The 10,038-nt window shown below is 42.2% G+C and overlaps 1 non-coding gene across 1 annotated transcript; it reads left to right on the top strand.

The window, feature by feature from the left end:
• Nucleotides 1-72, top strand: trnae-cuc. The gene has a single exon. It is a non-coding gene; the product is annotated as a tRNA-Glu (tRNA).
• Nucleotides 73-10,038: the final 9,966 nt, after the last annotated feature.

The following is a 10,038-nucleotide window of genomic DNA, read 5'->3' on the forward strand; positions in this document are numbered from 1 at the left end:
TCCCTGGTGGTCTAGTGGTTAGGATTCGGCGCTCTCACCGCCGCGGCCCGGGTTCGATTCCCGGTCAGGGAACACATAGTTTTTTAAATTTTATTAAAACTACGCTTACATTTTAAATTTTACAAAAAATAATGTAAATCCACATTTGATCCGTTGTAATTGAAAGCGAACGTTTACCGTGTTACTTTCTGATATCCTTTCGCTTTCAGATTAAAAAAAGGTGTGTTCCAGTTTGAGTTTAACTTTTCACTTGAGTGGAGACATATAACCTTTCCTGGTGGTCTAGTGGTTAGGGAATTCGATTCCGGGTTCGATTCCCGGTCAGGGAACACATAGTTTTTTTAATTTTATTAAAACTACGCTTTTACATTTTAAATTTTACAAAAAATAATGTAAATCCACATTTGATCCGTTGTATTTGAAAGCGAACGTTTACCGTGTTACTTTCTGATATCCTTTCGCTTTCAAATTAAAAAAAGGTGTGTTCCAGTTTGACCTTGAGGAATATAACTTTCCCTGGTGGTCTAGTGGGATTCGGCGCCGAACCGCCGCGGACAACCAGGGAATGCTACTATCTAGGGAAGGACAGTTTTTTTTTTTTTATTAACTGACTACGAGGTTTACATTTTGTCGATTTTACAAAAAATAATGTAAATCCACATTTGAGGGGTTGTATTTGAAAGCGAACGATGGGACTGTGTTACTGTTCAATATAGATGTTTAACTAGAAAAGGGATTACCACAGATACAAGTTAACAGTATCTTTGCAATGACATCCAGAAGCTCTGTGCACGGAATTCCACCTCTCAGCACTGAGAGGCTTTCTGAATCTGTTAGACAAGCTAACCAGGGAATGCTTCCACCTCTCAGACTGTAAGACTTTTCTCCTTTTTACTGGAAGCTGACTTACAACTGGAGGTTTAACGTCGAGCTATGGGAGTTCAAAGTCAAGCTACCACAGATCTGATGTTGATGAAAGTCCGACTGTCCAGAAAGCTCTGGCACGGCTTCCACCTCTCAGCACTGGGTGGAACCACGGATAATAAGTCGCCAAAACAGCAAACTCTGTCAGGTGGGTCTTCGAGTGGATGAAGCTTGTGGAGACTTTAACGTTAGCTATGTGGAGTTCAAAGTCAAGCTGTTCCACTCTGATGTTGATGAAAGTGGGACTAGCAGATGGTGTTCAGAGACAGATGGGAGGGGAACCACGGATAAAAGTCGCCAAAGCAGCAAACTCTGTAGGTGGGTCTTCGATGATGAAGACGGCATGACAGCAGGAGCTAAGGACCAATAACCAGGTATGTACAGCATACATCAAACAAACATTATTGGGGCAACAGGTAGCGTAGTCTGTGTTGTATTACGTTCACTACTACTGTCATACAGAAGCCACGTCTATCTATCTATCTATCTATCTATCTATCTATCTATCTATCTATCTATCTATTTAAATAAAGGTTAAATAAATAAAAATATGTCTATCTATCTCAGTCTGACTGTCTAATGAGTCAATCAGTCACTGTACATACAGTATGTACAGTATAAATGTATATAGTAGTATGTACAGTATAAATGTATATAGTAGTATGTACAGTATAAATGTATATAGTAGTATGTACAGTATAAATGTATATAGTAGTATGTACAGTATAAATGTATATAGTAGTATGTACAGTATAAATGTATATAGTATATAGTATATGTTAGTAAATAAATGTATATAGTAGTATGTACAGTATAAATGTATATAGTAGTATGTACAGTATAAATGTATATAGTAGTATGTACAGTATAAATGTATATAGTAGTATGTACAGTATAAATGTATATAGTAGTATGTACAGTATAAATGTATATAGTAGTATGTACAGTATAAATGTATATAGTAGTATGTACAGTATAAATGTATATAGTAGTATGTACAGTATAAATGTATATAGTAGTATGTACAGTATAAATGTATATAGTAGTATGTACAGTATAAATGTATATAGTAGTATGTACAGTATAAATGTATATAGTAGTATGTACAGTATAAATGTATATAGTAGTATGTACAGTATAAATGTATATAGTAGTACGTACAGTATAAATGTATATAGTAGTATGTACAGTATAAACTGGAAGTAGAAGCCCAAGTGTTGCTGTTCAATACTTTACTACAATTAGGGGAGGGGTGGTAGGGTTAGGGGAATATAATAAAGCAATATATATATGGGAGATTGGAAATTATGTAGATAATTACATTGATGGGAGCCACAAGTCTATCTGCAATTTTAAAGTTGATCTACCCCCTAAATAATATATATATTTTTAATTAATATATACAAAATAAGAGGGGGTGTGTGACCACTTGCAATTTCTTTCACCATGGAGCAAGATTGTAAGGCTGTACGCTGAGAGTCAGGAAGTAAGTTCAGGAAGTGAATATATTTAATAAATAAACAAACAAAACAAAAAACACCAACATCGTACCGACATGAAAACAGAAACACTGACGACTCAACGAAGGGAAGCATCAGGGAGGGTTTTATGTTTGTTTTTGTGATGGGTTCGATAGGCTTCCGTGCCTCAGCGGGTTCGATAGGCCTCCGTGCCTCAGCGGGTTCGATAGGCTTCCGTGCCTCAGCGGGTTCGATAGGCTTCCGTGCCTCAGCGGGTTCGATAGGCTTCCGTGCCTCAGCGGGTTCGATAGGCCTCCGTGCCTCAGCGGGTTCGATAGGCTTCCGTGCCTCAGCGGGTTCGATAGGCTTCCGTGCCTCAGCCGAGGCAACCGGGGAGATGTCAGTCGGCTCATCAGGCTCACACTCCTCAGCTGGATCGGCAGGTTCCCGCGCCTTAGCATAGGTGACCTTGGTCGGGCGTCCTGCGGCTGGAGGCGCACCTGAGGGAGGGGGTACTGTCACATGTGCTCCCTCTCCGGCCTCTAGGTCACCAGGCTGCTCGTTAGGGCGCACACCTGTCACCAGCGTAACGACACTCACCTGGACTCCATCACCTTCTTGATTACCTGCCCTTTATGGTTTTATCCAGAATGAACAGAAGACCCCAACGGTGGTGGGCGTGGTCGTGTGTTGACCAATCAGCAGGAGTGGGCAGTGGGGGAAAAAAAGGCGAGGGTCAGGAATGCCATACGGCTGTCTTAAATAAAGCAGGCCATTGAGGAGAACGATGACACCCTTTTTTCCCAATGTGGTATCCATCAGCGTACCAACAATCACCCTGCCTTTAGAAGAGGCAGCAGGTATCTATGAAACTCATTTACCTGGTGCCTTTTGAGAGAAACAACGACCGGGTGAAACAACTGCAGGTGAAGTATGTTCAGGGTACAGCACTATATACTGTATAACTGTTACTATTAATGCACGTGATACTTCATAATATTACACTGGAACTATACTGTAAAAAATAACTAACCCAAAATATATATTTTCAGAGGGTTCTGGTGCTTGGTGCTGAAGCGGGCTTCAACCTGGACAGAACTTGGTTGCCGTGGGCGGAACCTCATCGGCACAACGGGCGACCATTCAAATGCCTGGACAACATGGGGGGGGAAAAACAGCTGGGCACATGAAGATATCTATGGAGATGGTGTGGTAGGACTTAGGCCATCATTTGGATCCTACAACACTGCACACGCCATTGGGTTTCTCAAGGTGAAGGGGGTCACCTACACCATGTATACAAAAAGTATGTGGACACCCCTTCAAATGAGTGGATTAGGGCCAAACCCGTTGCTGAAAGGTGTATAAAATCGAGCACACAGCCATGCAATCTCCATAGACAAACATTGGCAGATGAATGGCCCTTACTGAAGAGCTCAGTGACTTTCAACGTGGCACGATCATAGGATGCCACCTTTCCAACAAGTCCATGGGGTGTAGTGATCACTGACAGATCCTCTGCCCTCCCGTCTGTAGTCTAGTGATCACTGACAGATCCTCTCCCCTCCCGTCTCTAGTCTAGTGATGACTGACAGATCCTCCCGTCTGTAGTCTAGTGATCACTGACAGATCCTCTGCCCTCCTGTCTGTAGTCTAGTGATGACTGACAGATCCTCCCGTCTGTAGTCTAGTGATGACTGACAGATCCTCCCGTCTGTAGTCTAGTGATCACTGACAGATCCTCCCGTCTGTAGTCTAGTGATCACTGACAGATCCTCTCCCCTCCCGTCTGTAGTCTAGTGATCACTGACAGATCCTCTCCCCTCCCGTCTGTAGTCTAGTGATCACTGACAGATCCTCTCCCCTCCCGTCTGTAGTCTAGTGATCACTGACAGATCCTCTGCCCTCCTGTCTGTAGTCTAGTGATGACTGACAGATCCTCTCCCCTCCTGTCTGTAGTCTAGTGATCACTGACAGATCCTCTGCCCTCCTGTCTGTAGTCTAGTGATCACTGACAGATCCTCCCGTCTGTAGTCTAGTGATGACTGACAGATCCTCCCGTCTGTAGTCTAGTGATCACTGACAGATCCTCCCGTCTGTAGTCTAGTGATCACTGACAGATCCTCTCCCCTCCCGTCTGTAGTCTAGTGATGACTGACAGATCCTCTCCCCTCCCGTCTGTAGTCTAGTGATCACTGACAGATCCTCTCCCCTCCTGTCTGTAGTCTAGTGATCACTGACAGATCCTCCTGTCTGTAGTCTAGTGATCACTGACAGATCCTCTCCCCTCCTGTCTGTAGTCTAGTGATCACTGACAGATCCTCTCCCCTCCCGTCTGTAGTCTAGTGATCACTGACAGATCCTCTCCCCTCCTGTCTGTAGTCTAGTGATGACTGACAGATCCTCCCGTCTGTAGTCTAGTGATCACTGACAGATCCTCTCCCCTCCCGTCTGTAGTCTAGTGATCACTGACAGATCCTCTCCCCTCCCGTCTGTAGTCTAGTGATCACTGACAGATCCTCTCCCCTCCTGTCTGTAGTCTAGTGATGACTGACAGATCCTCTGCCCTCCCGTCTGTAGTCTAGTGATCACTGACAGATCCTCTCCCCTCCCGTCTGTAGTCTAGTGATCACTGACAGATCCTCTCCCCTCCCGTCTGTAGTCTAGTGATCACTGACAGATCCTCTCCCCTCCTGTCTGTAGTCTAGTGATCACTGACAGATCCTCCCGTCTGAGGTCTAGTGATGACTGACAGATCGCTTATCCAGCCTCTCCAAGTGTGTGTGTGCGTGAGTGTTGGGTACAGCAGGTAGATATTCTTTCAAAATAATATTTATTTCTTAATTTTAGGACATTGCTGCCATACTTCCTGTCAATGACATTAGATGGATAATGATGATTAAAAATGGCTTCTCTGTCCACATATGTCTATACTTACAGCTATCTGATCACAATGCTTGTCTGACTACCGGGAAGATCACAATGCCTGTCTGACCACAATGCATCTTTATTGTGTACACCTTAAAAATAATAAATAAAATTTTATTTTGAAAGAATATCTGTCAAATAAATAGCCTACAGGGAGGGAACAGGATATCTGGTCACAATGCAAACACAGTGGACGAATAAGATACACATTTTAATACCATGTGTAGACCTGCATGTGGGCACAATCAGAATGTGGATGCATGTTAGAACCAAGTATAAACAGGGCTAATGAAACTGGTTGAAGACAACAGGAAGGACAGACAAGATAACTGGTTGAAGACAACAGGAAGGACAGACAAGATAACTGGTTGAAGACAACAGGAAGGACAGACAAGATAACTGGTTGAAGACAACAGGAAGGACAGACAAGATAACTGGTTGAAGAAAACAGGAAGGACAGACAAGAGGACTGGTTGAAGACAACAGGAAGGACAGACATGAGGACTGGTTGAAGACAACAGGAAGGACAGACAAGATAACTGGTTGAAGACAACAGGAAGGACAGACATGAGGACTGGTTGAAGACAACAGCAAGGACAGACATGAGGACTGGTTGAAGACAACAGGAAGGACAGACAAGAGGACCGGTTGAAGACAACAGGAAGGACAGACAAGAGGACTGGTTGAAGACAACAGGAAGGACAGACAAGAGGACTGGTTGAAGACAACAGGAAGGACAGACATGATAACTGGTTGAAGACAACAGGAAGGACAGACAAGATAACTGGTTGAAGAGAACAGGAAGGACAGACATGATAACTGGTTGAAGACAACAGGAAGGACAGACATGATAACTGGTTGAAGACAACAGGAAGGACAGACAAGAGGACTGGTTGAAGACAACAGGAAGGACAGACATGATAACTGGTTGAAGAGAACAGGAAGGACAGACATGATAACTGGTTGAAGACAACAGGAAGGACAGACATGATAACTGGTTGAAGAGAACAGGAAGGACAGACATGATAACTGGTTGAAGAGAACAGGAAGGACAGACAGGAGGACTGGTTGAAGAGAACAGGAAGGACAGACAGGAGGACTGGTTGAAGAGAACAGGAAGGACAGACATGAGGACTGGTTGAAGACAACAGAAAGGACAGACATGAGGTCTGGTTGAAGAGAACAGGAAGGACAGACAAGAGGACTGGTTGAAGAGAACAGGAAGGACAGACAGGACCGATGTTCAACATCATTATCAACAAACATCTCAGTGATTCATATTATAATATATTCATACTCCCGATAACCCCGCCCCCATGCATACCTACCAATGTGGTCTTTATTTCTCATAATGGCATAATGAGGCCATCTGTTATGAAGGCAAACAAACACATCTCACTGGTTACATCCCAACTAGCACCCTATTCCCTATATAGTGAACTACTTTAGACAAGAGCCCTATTCCCTATATAGTGAACTACTAGTGACCAGAGCCAGGGTTGGGCGTTGGGTTGCAAAATTCTGGTAACGTTCCCAAAATGTCCAGGTTTTCCAGGAATCGTGGTTGGAGGGTTCCGGATTTCCTGCTTGTTTTCTCCTGATTCTGGGACTCTTCCAACCAGGATTTCTGGAAAACCTGGGAATTTTGCAATTCTATGAGTTAAATAAGGAGTACATAATGTCCAAACCCAATTACTCAAACATGAACAACGAGCTCAACCAAACATTAGTACCTAGCTCAACAAAACATTAGCAACGAGCTCAACCAAACATTAGTACCTAGCTCAACAAAACATTAGCAACGAGCTCAACCAAACATTAGTACCTAGCTCAACAAAACATTAGCAACGAGCTCAACCAAACATTAGTACCTAGCTCAACAAAACATTAGCAACGAGCTCAACCAAACATTAGTACCTAGCTCAACAAAACATTAGCAACGAGCTCAACCAAACATTAGCACGTAGCACTACAAAACATTAGCACCTAGCTCAACAATACATTAGCAACTAGCTCAACCAAACATTAGCACCTAGCTCAACCAAACATTAGCACCTAGCTCAACCAAACATTAGCAAGTAGCTCAACGCAAACATTAGCAACTAGCTCAACAAAACATTAGCAACTAGCTCAACCAAACATTAGCACCTAGCTCAACCAAACATTAGCACCAAGCTCAACCAAACATTAGCACCTAGCTCAACAAAACATTAGCAACTAGCTCAACCAAACATTAGCACCTAGCTCAACAAAACATTAGCAACGAGCTCAACCAAACATTAGCACCTAGCTCAACAAAACATTAGCAACGAGCTCAAAAACATTAGCAAACATTAGCACCTAGCTCAACAAAACATTAGCAACGAGCTCAACCAAACATTAGCACCTAGCTCAACAAAACATTAGCAATGAGCTCAAACATTATACCTAGCTCAACAAAACATTAGCAACTAGCTCAACCAAACATTAGCAACTAGCTCAACCAAACATTAGCAACTAGCTCAACCAAACATTAGCTCAACCAAACACAAAACATTAGCAGCTCAACAAAACATTAGCACCTAGCTCAACAAAACATTAGCACCTAGCTCAACCAAACATTAGCACCTAGCTCAACAAAACATTAGCACCTAGCTCAACCAAACATTAGCACCTAGCTCAACCAAACATTAGCAAGTAGCTCAACGCAAACATTAGCACCTAGCTCAACAAAACATTAGCACCTAGCTCAACCAAACATTAGCACCTAGCTCAACCAAACATTAGCAGCGAGCTCAACCAAACACCTAGCTCAACAAAACATTAGCACCTAGCTCAACCAAACATTAGCACCTAGCTCAACAAAACATTAGCAACTAGCTCAACCAAACATTAGCACCTAGCAGCTTAGCAAACATTAGCACCTAGCTCAACAAACATTAGCACCTAGCTCAACAAAACATTAGCACCTAGCTCAACCAAACATTAGCACATTAGCTAGCTCAACCAAACATTAGCACCTAGCTCAACAAAACATTAGCACTAGCTCAACCAAACATTAGCAAGTAGCTCAACCAAACATTAGTACCTAAACTCAACCAAACATTAGTACTAGCTCAACAAACATTTAGCTCAACAAAACAACGAAATGTCTTAAACATTAGTACCTAGCTCAACAAAACATTAGCACCTAGCAATTCAACCAAACATTTTCAACAAAACATTAGCAACGAGCTCAACCAAACATTAGTACCTAGCTCAAAACATCACAAAGATGCTCAACCAAACATTAGCACGTAGCACTACAAAACATTAGCACCTAGCTCAACAATACATTAGCAACTAGCTCAACCAAACATTAGCACCTAGCTCAACCAAACATTAGCACCTAGCTCAACCAAACATTAGCAAGTAGCTCAACGCAAACATTAGCAACTAGCTCAACAAAACATTAGCAACTAGCTCAACCAAACATTAGCACCTAGCTCAACCAAACATTAGCATGCTCAAACAAACTTAGCAATTTAAAATAGCTCAACAAAACATTAGCAACCAGATAACCAAAATGTCACCTAGCTCAACAAAACATTAGCAACGAGCTCAACCAAACATTAGTACCTAGCTCAACAAAACATTAGCAATGAGCTCAACCAAACATTAGCACCTAGCACTACAAAACATTAGCACCTAGCACTACAAAGCATTAGCACCTAGCTCAACAATACAAGCACACTAGCTCAACCAAACATTAGCACCTATCAACCAAACATTAGCACCTAGCTCAATTCCAAACATTAGCAAGTAGCTCAACGCAAACATTAGCAACTAGCTCAACAAAACATTAGCATCGCAAGTTAGCACCTAGCCCTAACCTTAGCTCAACAAAACTTCTAGCAGCTCAGCTCAACCAAACATTAGCACCTAGCTCAACACATTAGCACCTAGCTCAACCAAACATTAGCACCTAGCTCAACCAAACATTAGCGTAGCAAAATTAGCAACTAGCTCAACAAAACATAGCAACTAGCTCAAGTCAAACATTAGGAGCTCAAAGCAAACATTAGCACCTAGCTCAACAAAACAGCAGCTCAACCAAACATTTAGCTCAACCAAACATTAGCACCTAGCTCAACCAAACATTAGCACCTAGCTCAACCAAACATTAGCACCTAGCTCAACCAAACATTAGCAAGTAGCTCAACGCAAACATAAACTTACATACAGAATTTTAACGAAATGTCTTAAACTCCTAAAATATAGCAATTTAATGTTTATTTTTTTTATTTTATTTTTTATCAACAATCACAAGATGTATATACATTTCACCAGAACAAAAGCAAGCTCGATTTTAACATTCTGATCTTTAAATATTTCGTATTGCAACACGTAAAACACACATACAAACACAAGTTCAAAATGGGAGGAGTGACAGCAGTAGATGTTTAAACAGCTCTATACATTTAAAATGCACCAAAAACAGGTTACGAACCAGATAACCAAATGTCAGATGATGTGCTTCAGTGGATAACGGTCTGCTGCAGGGGGGCCCAAACGAAACCCTATTCCCTATGTAGTGCACTACTATAGACCAGAGCCCTATTCCTTATATAGTGCACTACTTTAGACCAGAGCCCTATTCCCTAGATAGTGCACTACTTTAGACCAGCGCCCTATTCCCTATATAGTGCACTACTTTTAACCAGAGCCCTATTCCCTATGTAGTGCACTACTTTAGACCAGAGCCCTA

This window comes from Oncorhynchus gorbuscha, unplaced genomic scaffold, assembly GCF_021184085.1.
Source record: "Oncorhynchus gorbuscha isolate QuinsamMale2020 ecotype Even-year unplaced genomic scaffold, OgorEven_v1.0 Un_scaffold_3215, whole genome shotgun sequence".
NCBI lineage: Eukaryota > Metazoa > Chordata > Actinopteri > Salmoniformes > Salmonidae > Oncorhynchus > Oncorhynchus gorbuscha.